The sequence below is a fragment of the Eurosta solidaginis genome, chromosome 5 (assembly GCF_040869045.1).
Source record: "Eurosta solidaginis isolate ZX-2024a chromosome 5, ASM4086904v1, whole genome shotgun sequence".
NCBI lineage: Eukaryota > Metazoa > Arthropoda > Insecta > Diptera > Tephritidae > Eurosta > Eurosta solidaginis.
Genome location: NC_090323.1, coordinates 3,549,863 through 3,567,917, shown reverse-complemented (window position 1 = coordinate 3,567,917; position 18,055 = coordinate 3,549,863). Strand labels below are relative to the sequence as shown.

The 18,055-nt window shown below is 34.6% G+C and overlaps 1 protein-coding gene across 7 annotated transcripts in view; it reads left to right on the top strand.

Moving 5' to 3' along the window:
- The first annotated feature begins 926 nt into the window (after window positions 1–926).
- The window catches only part of LOC137253736 (receptor-type guanylate cyclase Gyc76C-like), a 205,591-nt gene continuing 188,462 nt past the window's right edge, over window positions 927–18,055 (top strand). The window contains exons 1-2 of one of the 7 annotated variants that reach the window (XM_067791156.1): window positions 927–1,146; window positions 1,452–2,172. The gene's annotated coding sequence lies outside the window, so the exon portion shown is untranslated. Of the gene's footprint in view, window positions 2,173–18,055 lie in introns of all 7 variants that reach the window. The other 6 variants (XM_067791155.1, XM_067791154.1, XM_067791152.1 and 3 more) reach the window with 6 other exon arrangements.

The window sequence follows — 18,055 nt, the reverse complement described above, 5'->3', positions numbered from 1 at the left end:
CTAAACTTTTGGATAGTGACATTATTGTAACAAACGCAATATAAATATTGGGTTAAGAGTATAGCAGTGACCCGTTCCCCCAAGTATACGCCCTTGTTTGCGATTTTAAGTGCATCTGTTGTGGGGTGTTTTCAAATTTGCTCGCGTATTCAAATGTGGAATGTTGAATACATATGTATATAAGTGTATATATACTTCAATATATATATGTTTTATTCTAAGTACCGTTATAAATCAATAATTCAACTAAATTTAAATGAAGCTAATATTTTAATTAAAAATACAATTTCACCACAGCATTTCCGGTAATTTTCTTAATAAAAATATTTTTGCATTCCAACGACTCTGTACAGCGCACGATATCCAACTTACTATTGCTAGCAAAACATTTTAATAAACAAAAAACCGGTTACATTTATTACTTTGCGCCCACAATCAACAGGGTGCTGCAATACAAATCACTATTTGTCCGATTTTCAAAAGCTAACTTGCGTTTAGTCCTAGTTAACTAATAAATTGACTCGCTCTCTGACGTTTTGTTTAGTTTGCTTTTTGTTATTGTTTAAGAGTGTGAGTCATGGTTGAATTATGTACAGGTTGGCTCATCTCATCAGCTGATTTTATTTATGTTATTGCATGGTCGAAGGGATTGTCAAAAGGAGATGGCAAACCCAAATGAAACCAACACATTGGCAACATTTTACTTACACATACAAAAACTGCTAAGTTTTATGTTTCCAACACCAATACACAGATTTTGACAATTTGAACAGACATATTTTGTTGCTTTACAGATGAGCCAACCTGTATATAGTTGAACCATGGTGTGAGTTGAATTTCTGTAATGCTCTGGTCGCACATCCGATGGCGGGTATTTTCTAATTTTGTTCTCACATGGGCAATCAGTTGCTGTTTACGATGCCGTGTTGAGGTGTACAATCAACAAAATGTGCGGATGTTAAATGCAATCTTATAAAGAGGATCCTTAAAAAAGAGAGAGAAAAATCTTTAAAACAAAGTGATAAATACCTATATAGGTATATGCATCTACATACATATGTAGATATGTGCGAAATAGTTGTGTGATAAATGAAAAACCACTTGCTGATGTTCCTGCATGAGATAAAAGTCAACAAAGCAACCAATGTGGGCAGTTGTTAAGAGAATCGCGCGATGTTATAACGTGTGCATTGGAATTGAAAATTTACATTTGAAAGATCTGCATTTCATACTTGTTGAGTAATTCAAATTCCTTGTTGTACAGAGTGAAACACTGCACTTGAAAATACAAAAAAAAAAATATAAAATTTACTCATAGCAAGCTTGAAATGTGCACATTTGAATAGTTTGGTCAATAATTTGTTTTCGCTTTCAGTGTTTAAGTTTTGCCATTTTTTAAGCTAATTTTACAAAAGTATTATATGATTAAAAAAATGTGCTCTATTTTCTAGGCTTTTGTTAAAATAATAAATAAATAAGAGCAAAGAATGCCCAAAGCGGCATAATAATAAGCTGGTGAATAATAGCGGAGATGGCTGCAGCCATGATTACAAGCAAAATTAAAGAAGAATGGAAAACACAATAATGAATTGAAAAAGTGAAAAGATAAAATTTACTAGTGAGCAAACAATTTTAAAGTGAGTGGTGAGTTTATCTTTAAAAGCAGACGCTCTTCAGGCAAACGATCGTTGACTCAATTTCCGACGCGTCGCTCATTCTGTGAATTGTGGCGAAAGAGCGTGGTCGTTTACCGTGGTGGCTCCACACACACACACCACACTCATACACACATCTATAAGTGAGGTGGCTGCGTTCTGTGAAGGTTCAATATTGATTCGGTGATAATAGAAAAGTTGAATATTTTTGTTTCACTTTTGATTTTGCATAGTGCATTCTTCCTTCATGTGCCGTTTTTTTTATTTAAAAATTCAATAAAAACAAGTGAGTGATGTTTGTTTTCAACTTTTTCTTTAATGAAATATCAACGCGGCGAATTGCTAAGTACCTTTCTATGAAAAGGAAACATTGAGAGAGCAACTACATATTTACATTATTTAAATGCAGTGTAACTTGTGTAAACAAATTATTTTTTATACATTCTTTCGATCTGCCACGCTAAGTTCACCATTGCCAAGTCAAGTTCAAGATTTGTAGCATTGTTCACTGTATAATGTAAGTAAAACTTTAATTGCATATTTTAGTTCGGTTTTTGGTAAATATTGTCAGTCATTTACAAACTGTCCACGTATGTATAAGCATGCATATTTTATACATACATACATATGTAGGTAATATAGTAATGTAAGTGCGTACGTATGTCAACTTTTTTATACCCAGCTGTACTTGTACACAGGATATTATAATTTTGATTGGATAACGGTTGGTTGTACAGGTATAAAGGAATCGAGAAAGATATAGACTTCCATATATCAAAATCATCAGTATCGAAAAAAATTTGATTGAGCTATGTCCGTCCGTCCGTCCGTCTGCCCGTTAACATGATAACTTGAGCAGATATTGAGATATCTTCACGAAATTTGGTACACGAGCTTACCTGAACCCAGAATAGATTGGCATTGAAAACGAGCGAAATCGGATGATAATATATACAATATCATTTTGGAAAACACAAAAAACCTGGTTATTTAGTAAATAATACACTTAGAATGTTGAAATTTGACGTGTGAACTGATTTTGATACTCTTGATAAAACTTTGAAAAAAATTCTTAAAATGGGCGTGGCACCGCCCACTTGTGATAAAATCAATTTTACAAATATTAATCATAAATCAAAAAGCGTTAAACCTATCGTAACAAAATTCGGCAGAGAGGTTGCCTTTACTATAAGGAATGCTTTGAAAAAAATTAACGAAATCGGCTAAGGACCACCACGCCCACTTTGATATAAAAGATTTTTAAAAGGGTGGTGGACGAATAAAATAAGCTACATATGTATGTATATCTGCGCAAAAAAGAGCTTTATATCAATGGTATTTCATTTCCCAAGTGGATTTATCCATAATACATGGATTTACAACAATAAATAGGAAAAACATCAAATTTTAAAAAATGTGCATGGCGCCACCCCTTTTATGACTCAGCAATTTTCTGTTTCGGGAGCTATAACTCGAAGAAAAATTAGTTCGGAATAGAATCACACTATTAAGCACACAAAACAAACAACAACAGCATTTCAAGTGTACAGCTGGGTCTGTAATGTTCGGTTTCATCCGAAATTAGGTTTCCTTACTTGTTGTAAGTTGTGTCGTTTATAGCTGTCTATATCCAACCTGAGATGATATTTTTTTTTACTATTTGTCATGTAGATCTCCCTTTTCTTTTACACTCCAATATGTGAAGTTGTATGTATGAAGGTAGCTACATACATACATACCTATGTATGTCACTTTGAAATACCTCTCATTTGAGTGCGTGTAAAAATTGTGTGATGATAAGCTTTGCCTTTATCTCTCCTAAAGTACCGTATATGTTTATGTGTACATACCCATATACTCTAATGGCATTGGTACATTCAAAATCACATGGAAAACGTGAGCATACTGTGACTTAAATAAAAAAAGGTCAGCACCCTCCTAGATCTACAGCCCCTATTTGCAACACGCGTTTGTCGTGAAAACACCAAAGAGAAACAGTACAAGGTAAGGTACTTAGCAGTGAGCTTGGAGAAAAAACAACGTTTTACAATCGTATCCGGTGCCTTAAAAACAGTTATCGACATTTGTTTTTTGGTTTCGGGTTTACAGTCCAATAAATCAGAAAAACTCCTTTTTTATTTTCTCGCCAACGTTTCGACCTTTTATTTTGGTCTTCTTCAGGGCCTAATGACAAAAAATATAAAACTTAGTATATAATTCTATGCACAGAATTTCGGTTGCCCAATGGGATCACCCATCAGCAGAAATTAAAACTATGACAATTTCATATTTCCCGTATGTTACAAAGTGTATTACAAACAAATTCAAAGAGTTCACTGCCAACGTCCGTTTTGCGTACAAAAATAAAAACAATGTTGGGAAAATGTACAACAAGATTAAAGACAAAATACCAACAAAGAAAGAAAAGAACGTTGTATACAAAATAGACTGCATCGACTGCCAGCGAAGAAAAGTTACATAGGCACTACATCTCAACATTTATACAAACGCCTAAATCAACATAGAAAAACTGTTGAGAAGAAAGAAACAGAAAAAAGTGCACTCGCTCTCCACGCTATTGCTTTTGGACATAGATTTGACTTCGAAGGAACTAAAGTATTGGCTAGAGAGAAAAGTTGGGGAAAAAGAATCCTATTAGAAGAAATATTTATTAAAGCTGATAAAAACTGCGTTAATAAAAGAAGCGTAGAAGCTAAAAACATCAGCGACATCTACACGTGTGTTTTCTAACGATGTCAGCAATCATCAGCTGCTCTACATAGTCCATCAAGCACGAACCGGCTGACAAAATATCAACAAACGTGAAATACGTATATATATACAGCCCAATTCTAAACGGAAATTCCGTGCGAGTTTTCTCCCTTCTCCCATTCCTCGTATTCTAAATAAAAATTCCTTGTGAGTTTTTTCACTTCTCCCTTTCCTCCTATTCTGAACAATGTTCGAAAAAGCGGAAACCGGTTATGGGAGAAAAGTAGGTATTATGAATGTGAGGGAGAGGGAGATTTCTCTGCCATTTCATAGGAGTTTTTTCACTTGTTAAATTAAAGGGAATGCATCAAAATAGTTAAAGGAAATTGGTTATTTTAAAAAAGAACACTTATTTGTGCTAAAAGATGTATTTATATTCTACCACAATATTCTCACTTCTAATACAACAACAACTACAACCACAATATTCTTTATTTTAAGCTGAAAAGTATATCATAAGCAACGGTAGAGCTCTTGGTATACAAATTTGATGCAGCCATCCAGAAATTGCGCAAGGATTTTTTAATAAGGCTTAAATAGATTTTGGCATATGATGAAGGACGAATTCAACTCAACTTGGCCGCCAGAAAATTGCTTTGTTGAATGAAAGCAGGCAACTCCGGCAGATTTGTGTTATGCGGCCGTCTTCTGCTTATGTTCCGCTGTTGATGTTGCTGTGGCACCAATTCATTACTCATTTCAGTGAATAACACATGAAATGCAATAAATACTGTGCAATGTTTATATTTTATTTCTTAATTTCCAGCAAATTTGCAACAATAATTAAACTTTTCAATTTTTTAAACAAAATAAGAAATGTGCAACGAAATTTCAATTGACAAAACAGCTGACTTCGAAAATTCGAAATTCCTATTCCCCAATTATTGTTCTCCCTAGGAGAACAGAATTGGAGGAATTTTTCCGCGGGAATAAAAAAATCCGCGAGAACAAAATTCCGCGAGAATATTTAGAATTGGTCTGATAGTTTGTTGTTTGAATTTACATTGTGTTATTTTATACTTATTTCTTTTCAACTTTGTTCTAATTTATAAAATACTAATCCCAAAGCCCTATAATTAAAAATTTTATATATAACCATTTCTGCACAATGATGAAAACAAAATATCTATACAAAAAAACTTAACAAGGAAGAACGCAGTAATTTTGAGTGAGAATCTGTGATTTCAATAATTGTGTTATATATGTACTTTTGTTGGTATATGTAATTAATAATTATTAACCCTCTTTTGCAATGCAAGGCCTTATAAACTAAGTTTTATATTTTTTATACTCAGTTGAGCAGAGCTCACAGAGTATATTAAGTTTGGTTGGAAAAAGGTTGGTTGTACATGGCGATATCTCAAACGGCGTCCACCTATGGAACTAAGGATTACTCCCTTTTAAAATAATCATTAACACCTTTCATTTGATACCCATATCGTGCAAACAAATTCTAGAGTCAACCCTGATCCACCTTTATGGCGATATCCCTAAATGGCGTCCACCTATAGAACTATGGGCCACTCCCTCATAAAATACTCTTTAATGCCTTTCATTTGATACACATGTCATACAAACACATTCCAGGGTTTCCATCGGTTCATTTTCCTACATGGTTATTTTCCCTTATGTTGTCACCATAGCTCTCAACTGAGTATGTAATGTTCGGTTAACCCGAACTTAACCTTCCTTACTTGTTGTCATTAGGCCCTGAAGAAGACCAAAATAAAAGGTCGAAACGTTGGCGAGAAAATAAAAAAGGCGTTTTTCTGATTTATTGGACTGTACACCCGAAACCAAAAAACAAATTTACAATAAATAAAGAAAACAGTCGGTAGTACAAAAAATTTGAGTTATCGACATTGTTTTTACAACAGTTTTTTGAAAAAAAAATAATAATTTTTTTTTGTGTTTTGGGGAGTGTTTTGGTCAAAAATTGACCCTTTCGCCGTTTTTTTTCGCAGGCTCGAAAATTATTTTTTGGGTATGCGTAGTGGAACTTTTTTACTAAGCCCAAATCCTATCGAAAAATCGATGGCGCGATATGGCTTAACTTTCCTCCATACAAATCGACGCAGGTTAACTAACATATTTGTTGTTATAAAGTAGGCATGTGTATGTATGTAATTTATTGCTAACTACATAACTCGTTGTTTAAGACACCCGTTATCTCAGTTTATTTCTTTGTTGTGTTTACTAAATGTTTTTTCAAACAGCTATAGCACGATCATTTAAGAACACTCTCATCTCAATGACCAACACTGGTTAGCGCCACATATTTGCAACAAATCTCACTTTATTATTTTCTCTTTGCCATAATTTATGTAGTTGTTTGTTTATGGCAATGCGAATGCTCTCCAATTTATAGTTGTATATGGAGCATTCCACACTGTGTTTCTGTGGGGGGCTAAGAGACCTGGAAATTATTGTATCTATAACACTTGTAACTACTTTGCTTACATATGTACTACAATTACATACATATGTATGTATAAACAATAATCCACATTATAGACATCTCACCGACAACTGATAAAAGTTGTTATTTATAAACTTTTGCCATATTTTTGTTTGTTTCTTTCACTCTTTCTTTTTCTTTATCTCGTATTCTATGTTTATCTGTGTAGGCATTTTTTGCAATTGCCGCCGCATTGCGGACTTTTTTTTAGATTTACTGATACGTTTTATATTGTTATGGAGTAGTTTTAAAATTAATCTGAAATATTTCTAATATTTTATTTTTCAGATGACAGTGCGAAATTTATTGTGTTTCAATATCGCGTACTTCTTGCTACCAGATAGTGTAAAAGTTATTTCAATATTAATTTCATTACAACCCTTTTAGGCGTTGGCAATAAGATCGGATGTAAATTACAAGCTTTATAACCGTACCGCATACAAATGTATGTATGTATATCTACAAAACGGAAGATGATAGTTGCAAAGTTTATTGTGTTTCAAAAAGGAGAAATGTATTGAGGAGGGCAGTGGACTATTTGATTTGATAGCTAAAATCATTTCAGGAGACAGTTTGGAAATTTATTGTGTTCCAAAATCGTGCAGTATATGTTGTCGGATAACAGAAAAAACGGTACTTATAGCTCAGTACAGATGATCATGTCAGCACTACTTCCTCCAGAATAGCGAGATCCTTGTGGCCGGAATTGCTTGGTGGCCAATATTGTTGGGTTCACCAATGCTTAAATATCATTACTGGTAATGGTTATGACAGTTCACTGCCTTATGATAGTCATGGCTTTACGTTTGAAAAACGCCTCGTGCTGGTGGAAATACATTCATCTTTGGTGGGTTCAATGTAGGAATTTAATATCTTATAAAAAATGGCGTCATTGATTTCACTTTGAAAGAACAAGCTTTTTAAAATCTTTTTTATACTATTTTGTAACGTTTTTGTAATAATTGTAATCCTGTAATCTGTGTTATGTAACCTGTTAGTGTGCGGCTGCAGGGACGATGATGCGGTTGCATCACCAAATGGCTTTATACTTGAATGTACAACTTTTACCAGAACTACTATATGCAAAACTATCTCAGTAGCTAATGCATACGTCACCGTTATTTTATGTGGTATCACAACGCACCGCTCTAGTGAATTGCTAGTGGAAGCCTAGTAGTTGCCACACAACTTAGGGGCCAATTAATGGTGACCTATCCATAACCAGATAAAACAGCTGATCGAACCAACCTTATGGAAATCAATGTAAGCGATTAATGGTGCCATACCATAACGCTAACGCCATAACCATACCATAAACAACCAATTGGTTTTTGGTTTCTCGCAATATTCATAACCTAAAAGTATTTGAGTTGGTGAATTTAATAACGTTTTGTAGATTTTATTCATTGTTTTTGATACGTTATGACTAAGAGACTTATTTTTTGTGGAATATGTTTGTAATTTTTTGCGTTTTCTTCATTTTTATGAAATTTTCACGATTTTTAGGTTAAGGCACCATTAATCGATCACATTGGAGATGGTTATGGATATGGGTATGATTACGACTATGGCGTTAGGGTTTAGGAAGTTTAATTGGCCCTTTAACCTAACAAAGTAGCCAATTCTTTTGAAATTGTAAATATAATACTTTGATGCAGTTAAAATGAAAACGGCAGTCCTACGAAGCAGCCGAGCTGTACCTCTAATTTGTGGCATGCCCCTTTTAATTTTTTCTACAAATTGGCGGAACGGGACCTGTTTTATGCAGACTCCGAACGTCAGATGATTTTTCACTGAGAAGCTTTTCATGACAGAAATACACTCGGAGTGTTTGGAAAATCACTGCCGAGGGATGACCCCACTTTGAAAGACTTTCTTATAATTGAAAAATTTTTTTTCTAAATTTCGATGTTGGTTTTCCTGACGCCTGAACCCATGACATTCGGTGCGGTAGGCGGAGCACGCTCCCACCACACCACGGCGGCCAAACCAAAAAGGTTATTTAATTTATTAATATAAAATTATTTATTTGTATTATAGCATTTATGTATGTGTATGTAACACATGCATACATATGTAGCATATGTATATTCTTACACATTCTCGAATCTATATGACCGTGCGAATACCGGCGGCTGCTAATGATACTTCTTAATTCCGCTACTAAAAGAAAAAAATTCGCGAATGTGAACCAACATAACGATTGCAAATGCATACCAATACATCTGCTGTTATAGATACATACGTATACATATATGCATGTACTTTTGTGTGTAGATAATATAGTTGACGCGACACATAATAAAGATAAGCCCACACTGCGGAATCTTATCAGCGGTTAAAACATATTTGAATTTATTTTCATGTCGAGTAAAATGAATTCTTGCTTTTCGATACCCGTCACCATGATTATCACTCGCAGAAGCTCTTCAAAGCTCAAGCGGCTGTGGAGATAGGAAGCTGCGTTTACTCAATGAGTAACTTGTTCCAATATGGCAACCAACAATTTAGTAATCCGTGAGCAACTAATTTGTATTCTCAGGAAACAATCAGTCAGATGGCATTAAGCGCCGCCCGGCAAGTGTAGAATGTCGAGTGAGGAACACGAAAGCTAACAATTTTTCGAAAACAATTATTAAATGCTGCTAAAATTTGAAGACACGAGTAGTGAGTGTGGGTGGATATAAAAAAAAAAAACAAAGAACCTATAGATATAATACATGTGTACATGTATTTATGTACATGTCAGAGTATATATTTGCATAAAAACTGCGAAAAAGATGATGGAAAGCGCAAATCCCAAGATTCCAATTAACTCTTAAACGCGCAAATTTGAAATTGAGAGACGAATATAGACATACGTAATTTTAAGAAAAACAAGTATACACTTCAATATTTTTATACTCAGCGTGCTTTGCACACAGATTATATTAACTTTGATTGGATAATGGTTGGTTGTACAGGTATAAAGGAATCGAGATAGATATAGACTTCCATATATCGAAATCATCAATGTCGAAAAAAAATTTGTTTGAGCCATGTCCGTCCGTCCGTCCGACTGTCCGTTAACACGATAAATTGAGTAAATATTGAGATATCTTCACCAAATTTGGTACACGAGCTTATCTGGACCCAGAATAGATTGGTATTGAAAATTAGCGAATTCGGATGATAACCACGCCCACTTTTTATATATATTTAACATTTTGGAGAACACAAAAAACCTGATTTATTAGTAAATAATACACCTAGAACTTTGACGTGTGGACTGATATTGAGACTCTTGGTAAAAATTAAAAAAAAAAATTTAAAATGGGCGTGGCACCGCCCACTTAATCAATTTTACAAATATTATTAATTATAAATCAAAAATCTTTAAACCTATCGTAGCAAAATTCGGCAGAGAGGTTGCCTTTACTATAAGGAATGCGTTGAAGAAAAATTAACGAAATCGGTTAAGAACCCACGCCCACTTTTATATAAAAGATTTTTAAAAGGGTATTTCATTTCCCAAGTGGATTTATAACAATAAATAGGAAAAACTTTAAATTTAAAAAAATGGGCGTGGCTCGCCCCTTTTATAACTAAGAATTTTTCTATGTTTCGGGAGCCATAACTTGAAGAAAAATTAACAGATCGTAATAAAATTGGGTACACAAATTTTTCCAATAGTAGAAAATATTTCTAGTAAAAATGGACGGGATCGGCTAAAGACCACGGCAACTTAGATATAAAATAAGTTTAAAAGGGCCGTAGACTAGAATAATAAGCTATAACTTAGCAGAGCTGTAAAAGTGTGTAATCATTTGAAATTTTAAATCATTGATTAAGAATGCTGTTTCTTCATTCTTTCATTCCTTGTTAAGGAATGTGGCTTAAAAGTCAACCCATTCTTCATTCAGTAGTGGGAAAAAAAGAATGCACTCTTGAACTCTTCGAAGAAAGAATGGAGTAATTGAATGAAACACAAACATTTTTCAACACAGAATAAGCATTCAAATGAATGCAGCCTTTGCTGAGTGTGCACACACTTTTCTAGTAACAATCAATTATGAAAAATGTCGTACATGCACAAAACCCGCTCAAATATCACATGGTTGCATTTAATTAAAGCCACTTCAAACTATCTACACAAAAATTTAATTATTGTCTGTAATGACCAGTTTTTTTTCGATATTTAAATAGTAGTAAAGCACAAAGAAGTTAATTGAAAAAGCATTTTTATTAAAATTGTTCTAAAAATTTAATAATAAAAAAAGCATTTGACAAATATTTCAACATCCCTGTTCCGAAAACTGTCATCGTTCTAAATAAGTGTTGCCAATGTGGCATATAAAAGGCTTGCAGGAAAAAGTACTAAACATTTGAACGTCCTTAATAGTTGATTAAACAATTGAAAGATATATATTATAAAAGCTCTCAAGTTCTTTCAAATATTCTTCCTAGCGGTTTATGGTCAAATACTGTATAGACAATGGTTTGTGAGTTTCCAAATTGCAACAGCAATATACTATTTTTCTCTATTTTCTAAGAAAAATATTCTTCTAAACACAATAGTTTGTAATTACAGTCATTTAAAGTAGGCCCTATAGGTAGTTGTAGCTTTGTTGATAGCAAAGAAAATTAACTTTGAATACAAATCTGCTCAAGTAAGATAGAATTCAACCTACAAATGCCATTCAAATAGGCAGAGAGACTAATGGTCCTTCTCAATCACTCGGGTCCTATATTTATATACCGTCAAACACTGTCATCTTCAGCTGTAAAAAACTGTAATCCGATGGAGCCAGTCAATCTTTTTGTGGGGAGGGAAATTAATAACCTCTGAAGAGTTTCTCCCTATGAAACATTTTTTTTTTCGTGGCACATATGAAGGAAAACTGGGAAGGTGACTCAGGTGAATAGAAAAAGCCTGAATCCCTGTAGGACGATGCCATGGAATTAGACATATATTTATCGAAATTCTCGGAATTAGTAAGCTCCAACGAAATCGCTGATAGTCCTATGTACTTGATGTATTTAAATTTAAACGACTTAAACTCAAGTATCTGTTTTTCTTATATTATCGGCGACAAATATCCACAATTTACTCTATTTGGTCAATGCACAATGTGTTCATTTACAATATCCATTTTACTACAACAGCAAAATAAGTAGGACATATAGAACCATTTTGTCATATAGCAAGAAAGCAATATATTGTCTTTGCGAAGTTTAAAGAGAAACTGAAAAGAAAGAAACATTTACTGGCATATTTCGATGATTTAAGATAACTACAGTTTCACCGTGTGATTCGCGGTTCGAATATCAGTGAAGCCTTTGATAACATTCGAAATTGACTGATGATGATTATGTGGCGGTTTTCGAAATATTAAAATCGCAGTATGCCAGTAAAATTTTTCTTTCTTTTCAAAAATAATGATTGAACATTCAATTATTATAAGCCGGTGTTAAGCTTATGAATTCTTAAATATTAAACTACTTGAACAATTAGAAGGGGCTATTATTTCTATTGATCAATTTTACGCCTTTTTTTGCACCCAACTCCTAAATTGATTTAACATATCTGATGGCAATGAAAGTATACAAAAAGAGAACCATAGGGAAAAAGTACTTAGTACTGAATGGAAAAAAGTGTGCATTCATTTCAAGTTTACATTCATTAAAGTTTGGGAATGGTTCCTACATTCCCACTCTATATTGAATTATATTTTACCATTCTATAACACACGCACTTTAGATTTGAGTTAAGTTATTGTGAGCCATTCAGGAATGGAGATTTATAAAATGCAACCAATAAATCACAATTTTTTAAAATAATGCTGAGAAAATGCACACTCAATTGATTCAATCTTTTTACAGCTCTATAACTTAGCAATAAATAGTTTTGAATCAATGATATTTCACTTATCAAGTTTTATTGTAAGAGGAAATGGGGAGACATTGTTTTTTAAACGGGCGGTGCCTCGTGTATTGTAGAAAAGTAATTTATCTGAAATGAAATGTGCAAGGTCACGTTGAGTATATAATCTTCGGTTACACCCGAACTTAGACTTACTTGTTTTCGTTAAATTGTGCCAAAAGCGGGAATGGGAAGCATAACCTACATGCTTACAAATAAATATATAAACATTTAGAGAAACACGCAGTTAAATGATATGAGTAAACCAGGTGGGAAATGATGAAGAGTTGCTTAAACAGCTGTTTTTTAAGAAAAGTTGCCACATCGGTATTAAATAAAGACATGCATAGTTAACATACAACTACACAGACACAATTACCTGCGCACATACATATAAGAAAATACAGAATTAGCGGAATTACTCTCTAATTCTTCGAATGTGATCATCCATTATAAGATCGTTCGCGCATAAACGAAACCGAATATCTACAATGTGAAAGTCGGAGTCAACATCAAGCTAAGCATGACTTAAAAAGACGAACTCACACTTAGCGAGTGTGCGCACTATTAAGAAAATTGTAGCTTTGAAAAAAAAAGCGAGAATGATTTCTCCGCTGTTAGTTTAACGTGATTTTAATGAATGAAAAATTTGCACCTATCAAGTGGTTGCAATTGAAACTATTAAGCATTTATAGCTACAACAACGTTTGAACTTGCAAATCTGGTATAATTAAGATGAGATTTTTAATAATTAATTGTAGTGGCAGTCATTATTTTTTGTAATGAATTGCCTTCGAGGTCATCTAACAGCAAGCTCGTGAGACATGAGGCTTCGTTTGGGTTAGACCAAAGTAATAGAAGTTTTAAATGAATTTTTTCAAGTTTGCATGCGAAGAGGTGATTGATGTCAAATTGGCATTCATTAAGAAAAGCTCTTCAGGGCGGTAGCGCCAGTCAAAAGTGGTTCCGCAAAATTTCGGAAAATGGCATCTCGAGTAGGAATGAATCATTTAGTCTCGCTAATGTGTAGCAAAAAGTCTAATCAAGCACCACGATACAAATTCGAAGAAAAGCTTGCCTAAATCTCCTCGGAGGTATATCATGCCAAGCTATTATTTTAAATTTCATGAGCCCAAAGTATCCCAGTCGAAACCCGTATTTGGCAGCAAAGATATGTTGAGACTTCTATTGAGTAGAAAGAGGAAGGTGGAGAAAAACTTAATCCACCTTGGTGCTTCCAATTGATGGCGGTTAGACCCCTTTTACACCATACAATTATTGATTTCAACCCTGTTGCTATTCTCTTTTGTGCTTTCTATTTGCGTTTACTTTAATAAATTTTTCTTGTAAGCAAGCGTGAAATATACAACAAGAGAGAGAGGAAGAGATAGAAAGCAAAAATCTAAACGACTTGGTGTTACAGATGCTGTTGTACATTTCCCCTCTCTTCTCACCACCTCCTTAGTGCAAAACAGTGTTGCCAGGTTAGCCTTTTCGAGGCTAGATTTAGCCTTTTGTTTTTGCTTTTAGCCTCGAAATTTTGGGTTTAGCTTCGTGCTTTATTCTAGCCTTTTTTACTCCGAATGTATTTTTAATAATTTCTAAAATAAAATAATTTCAATAGTTCCTGTGAACACCTAATACCTAATAATATGGGTTCTCTACAAAAGATTAATTCTTTTTCTGCTGAAAATTCGTTGAAAGTTTCAAAGCCAGATGTATTTTCTTACTTTGAAAAAGAGAAGTGTAGTTATTCTTCAAGTCAAATAGCATTAATAGAGCTGCAGGGGCGAAAACTTATAATTATACAATGGAAAAATGTACACTCCACCATGGAATTTTGGTCGGAAGTCCGAGGACATAAATATTTTTTTATAAATAATTAGTTTGTAATATTTTTTTTCTAAATTTAGCTTTTTCTAACCTTTTTTTTTTTTTGCCAATCTAGCTCCTTTTTTTTCATCACCTGGCAACACTGATGCAAAAGAGTGATGAGGGCGGGCGTGACTTTTTACACAACGGCTAAAATCGTCTAGGCGGTAAGCGCTAGTTAATGAATGAAGAAACTACTCCAATATTATGAACGAGATTTCTCGGAATGTGAGCCTGTGCAACAAATATGACTTATGGATAGAACCATCGTTGTGAGTATAATTATGCTGTTCATGTTTGCTTGTGAACCAAACGATATATCTCTCTTAGAGGGAGTAAAATTAAAAGTAGTTCCAGAAAATGTTTTCTGGACCTTTGGCTCGACACGTCTTCAGGACCTATTTATTGTTTCTTTGCAGTTACATTCTTGAACATAATGTTAACTGGCTTCCAGGTTGCTTAACGATATTAATAAGTAAATATATGTAAATAAATGTGTATACGCTATAAATACATATTTACGGATGTGTAAATACCCTGCAAAAAATAGTGCGACTAACCCCTAAAGAGAGCAGTCTCCGATTGATCTCTTTTGTCTACATTGAAGCATAATTGATCCCGTCTAGTACCTTTTGAGTACGGTTGGGATTAGTTATGTTGAAATCTATGTAGCCAATTTTATGAAACATGAAAAAAGCGGCAACGAAGTGAGTTGAATAAAAAAGATTGATTCGAATTATTTAAAAAATGCGGAGCCCTATACCGAACCTAAATGGCTTGGACCATATGTTCCATTATAGTCGACCCATATCTCTTGGAATGATTTGGCGACTTAATAATTTTTTTACATAGATGTATCTAGTTGCAAGTTTTAATATTGTGTTTAAAATGTATGCAACGTCGTACCTACTAGAGGTTTGCGCCGATCACCTTATCGGCGGCGGCGGCGTGGGCGGCGCGCCGGCATACGCCGGTGTTCTTACTTTAAAAAACTTGATTTTTCTATTAAAAAAATAATATTTAGGAAAGGTTTTGTTTGTATGTATTTAAGGAAATCAACGTGTTGGCCATTTCGGAAAGATCCGGGATTTTTGCCTCAAGATCTCGCAGACCGTTCAAAAATTTTCAGGAGTAGCTCCTTGCTGAGGGATTGTCCCTCGTTCGCTTACTCCAGATAGGCTTCGAACCTAACCCCGGTCTTTGGAATTGGTACTGCTGCGTCTGCTGAAAAGAAATAGAGATACATAAAATAGTCTGACTTTTGTCCTAATAATCGTCGCGAACACAATTCCTTTAAATCATTTGTGGCTCCTTGGCGGCCACGCACAAAGGCGACTTACGGTTGCTATTAATGGTCTTATAATACTCATGACTCTCGTGCTACAGGGCGCCTCCAGTTGTTTCGGCTGTTTTTAAGAGCTATTCCCTATGTGCGAACAGTACCAATCCCGACCACCAGTCTCTACCACGCCTCCTGACCCTCACACCATATACCAGCACAGAACCTATAGTACTGCGACTTCGAACTCATACCTTCGTTGACGTCACTTTCCTAGAAGCTTTAGGTGTAGCTCCAAAGACTTTCCAACGGATACTTTTGTCGCGCTATGCTGCTGAGCTACACCAGAGAAACACCTTGAAACGTTAGGGAGTGACTATTCGGCCAAAGATGCCGCGCTCGAAATCATAAGCAGTCTAAGTGGATGTCATTGCGTAATGCGTGAAAATCCTATAATCCTCGGCGCATCTACATAATTAAAATTTTACAAGGATCCTGGAAAAATTTGTTTAAATGTAGGCCAAAGTTTGCAGACGTTTGTGTTCACAACATTGATTTCAATAGTCTGCGTTAAATCAAAACGATATTTTAGAATGAAAGTCGACCGATTTTAAGTTGAAAGATGTTAACTTCTGTTTTCCGGCCTTATGATATAAGAGCTCATTATGGATGACCGCGTAGCTTCAGTTTTCAGACTAGTTCGACTGTCCACTACGTTAGGGTAGTAGAACACACGGTCCTTAGTTCGACTGTCTTGGGAAAGCTTTTCCTTCACCACTTTGAGTGTTCTTGCGAAGGACAAAGCCTCACCTGGTAAATATATGTGCCTACATATTCACATTTGTAAAAGGAGCCGTAACGTGTAGGTGATATTTAAACTTGGTTGATAGGCTGAAATCAATGTGATTCACTCCAAGGGACTAGTTTTGCATAGGGCCGCCAACTTTAGGAAATCTCAAACCGGGAGACTTGGGTGTTGAAGGATTAAGTGTGAAAATCAAAATTAACATTTCAGACCCTATTGTATAGTTTCGCAAATAGACAACAGATGTTTAAATGTAAGCCCAAGTGATTTTTCAAACCCTTATACGTACATATATCCTGAACTTAAGTATGAGGTAAGAATCATTTCAAAGGAGTGTGCATGCCCCTAGAACCTACTACAGGATTTTGCGTCACTAATTTCGCTTATTCTTTCAGCCAATCGCAATATAAATTTTTTTGAAATCGGCACCTTTTTTGGTTAATTTGCTTTTTTAACAACTTGAGGACAATTTGAAAACATGTTCGCTTTGGGTCATTTTATTTGAATTCATTATTCATTATTAATTTTTTGAAAAAAATATGCAAAGTGAGCATATAAATTTATTAGATATATAACTTTTCTATTAGTGTTTAGTTTTAATAACTTGGTTAATTGGATGTTGCAAAGTCCGTGTTAAGCTGACATCGAAAGCGCCTGTTTTTTTTAAATAACTTTTGAACAGTTAGAAAGAGTTAAATTTCGCAATTAGTTTCTTATAACTGGCAGTGATGCGCATCCGCTGACACCACTTTCGACCATATCCGACCAATTTTCGACATGAACAATAAATGGCCTAAACAGTCTTAAACGAGTAGAAAATATAGTAACGCGCCGGACGCCGCCGCCGCCGCGCCGATATTTTTGATATTCGGCGGCGGCGTTTATCGGCGGCGTATATCTCTAGTACCTACCATATGAAAACTAATGCGGCAGTTACTCACGAACGTACGTACCAAAAACGTGTCAGCTGACACGACCTATCTTATGAGTGTGCAATGTAAACGAAAACTCACCGACGTGCAACGCCCGTACGTACGTAGCCCGGAACGTAGAAATCAAAACAATTTTGATTTTTTCCGTAAGAACGTGTCAGCTGATCGCTCTCTCACTAGACAGAGTTGCATAGTAGAATTTTGTGCGCTAATTTTTGACCGTTTGCAGTTTTATGCAAAAACACATAATTAAAGTTTGAAAAATTGTGAAAATAATTCGAAATAATTATGTAAAAGTGCAGATTATAAGTATGTACTCTATTTATATTTATTTAATATTAATTCCAGCCTTTTACAACATCAAAAATTAAATTGGAAAA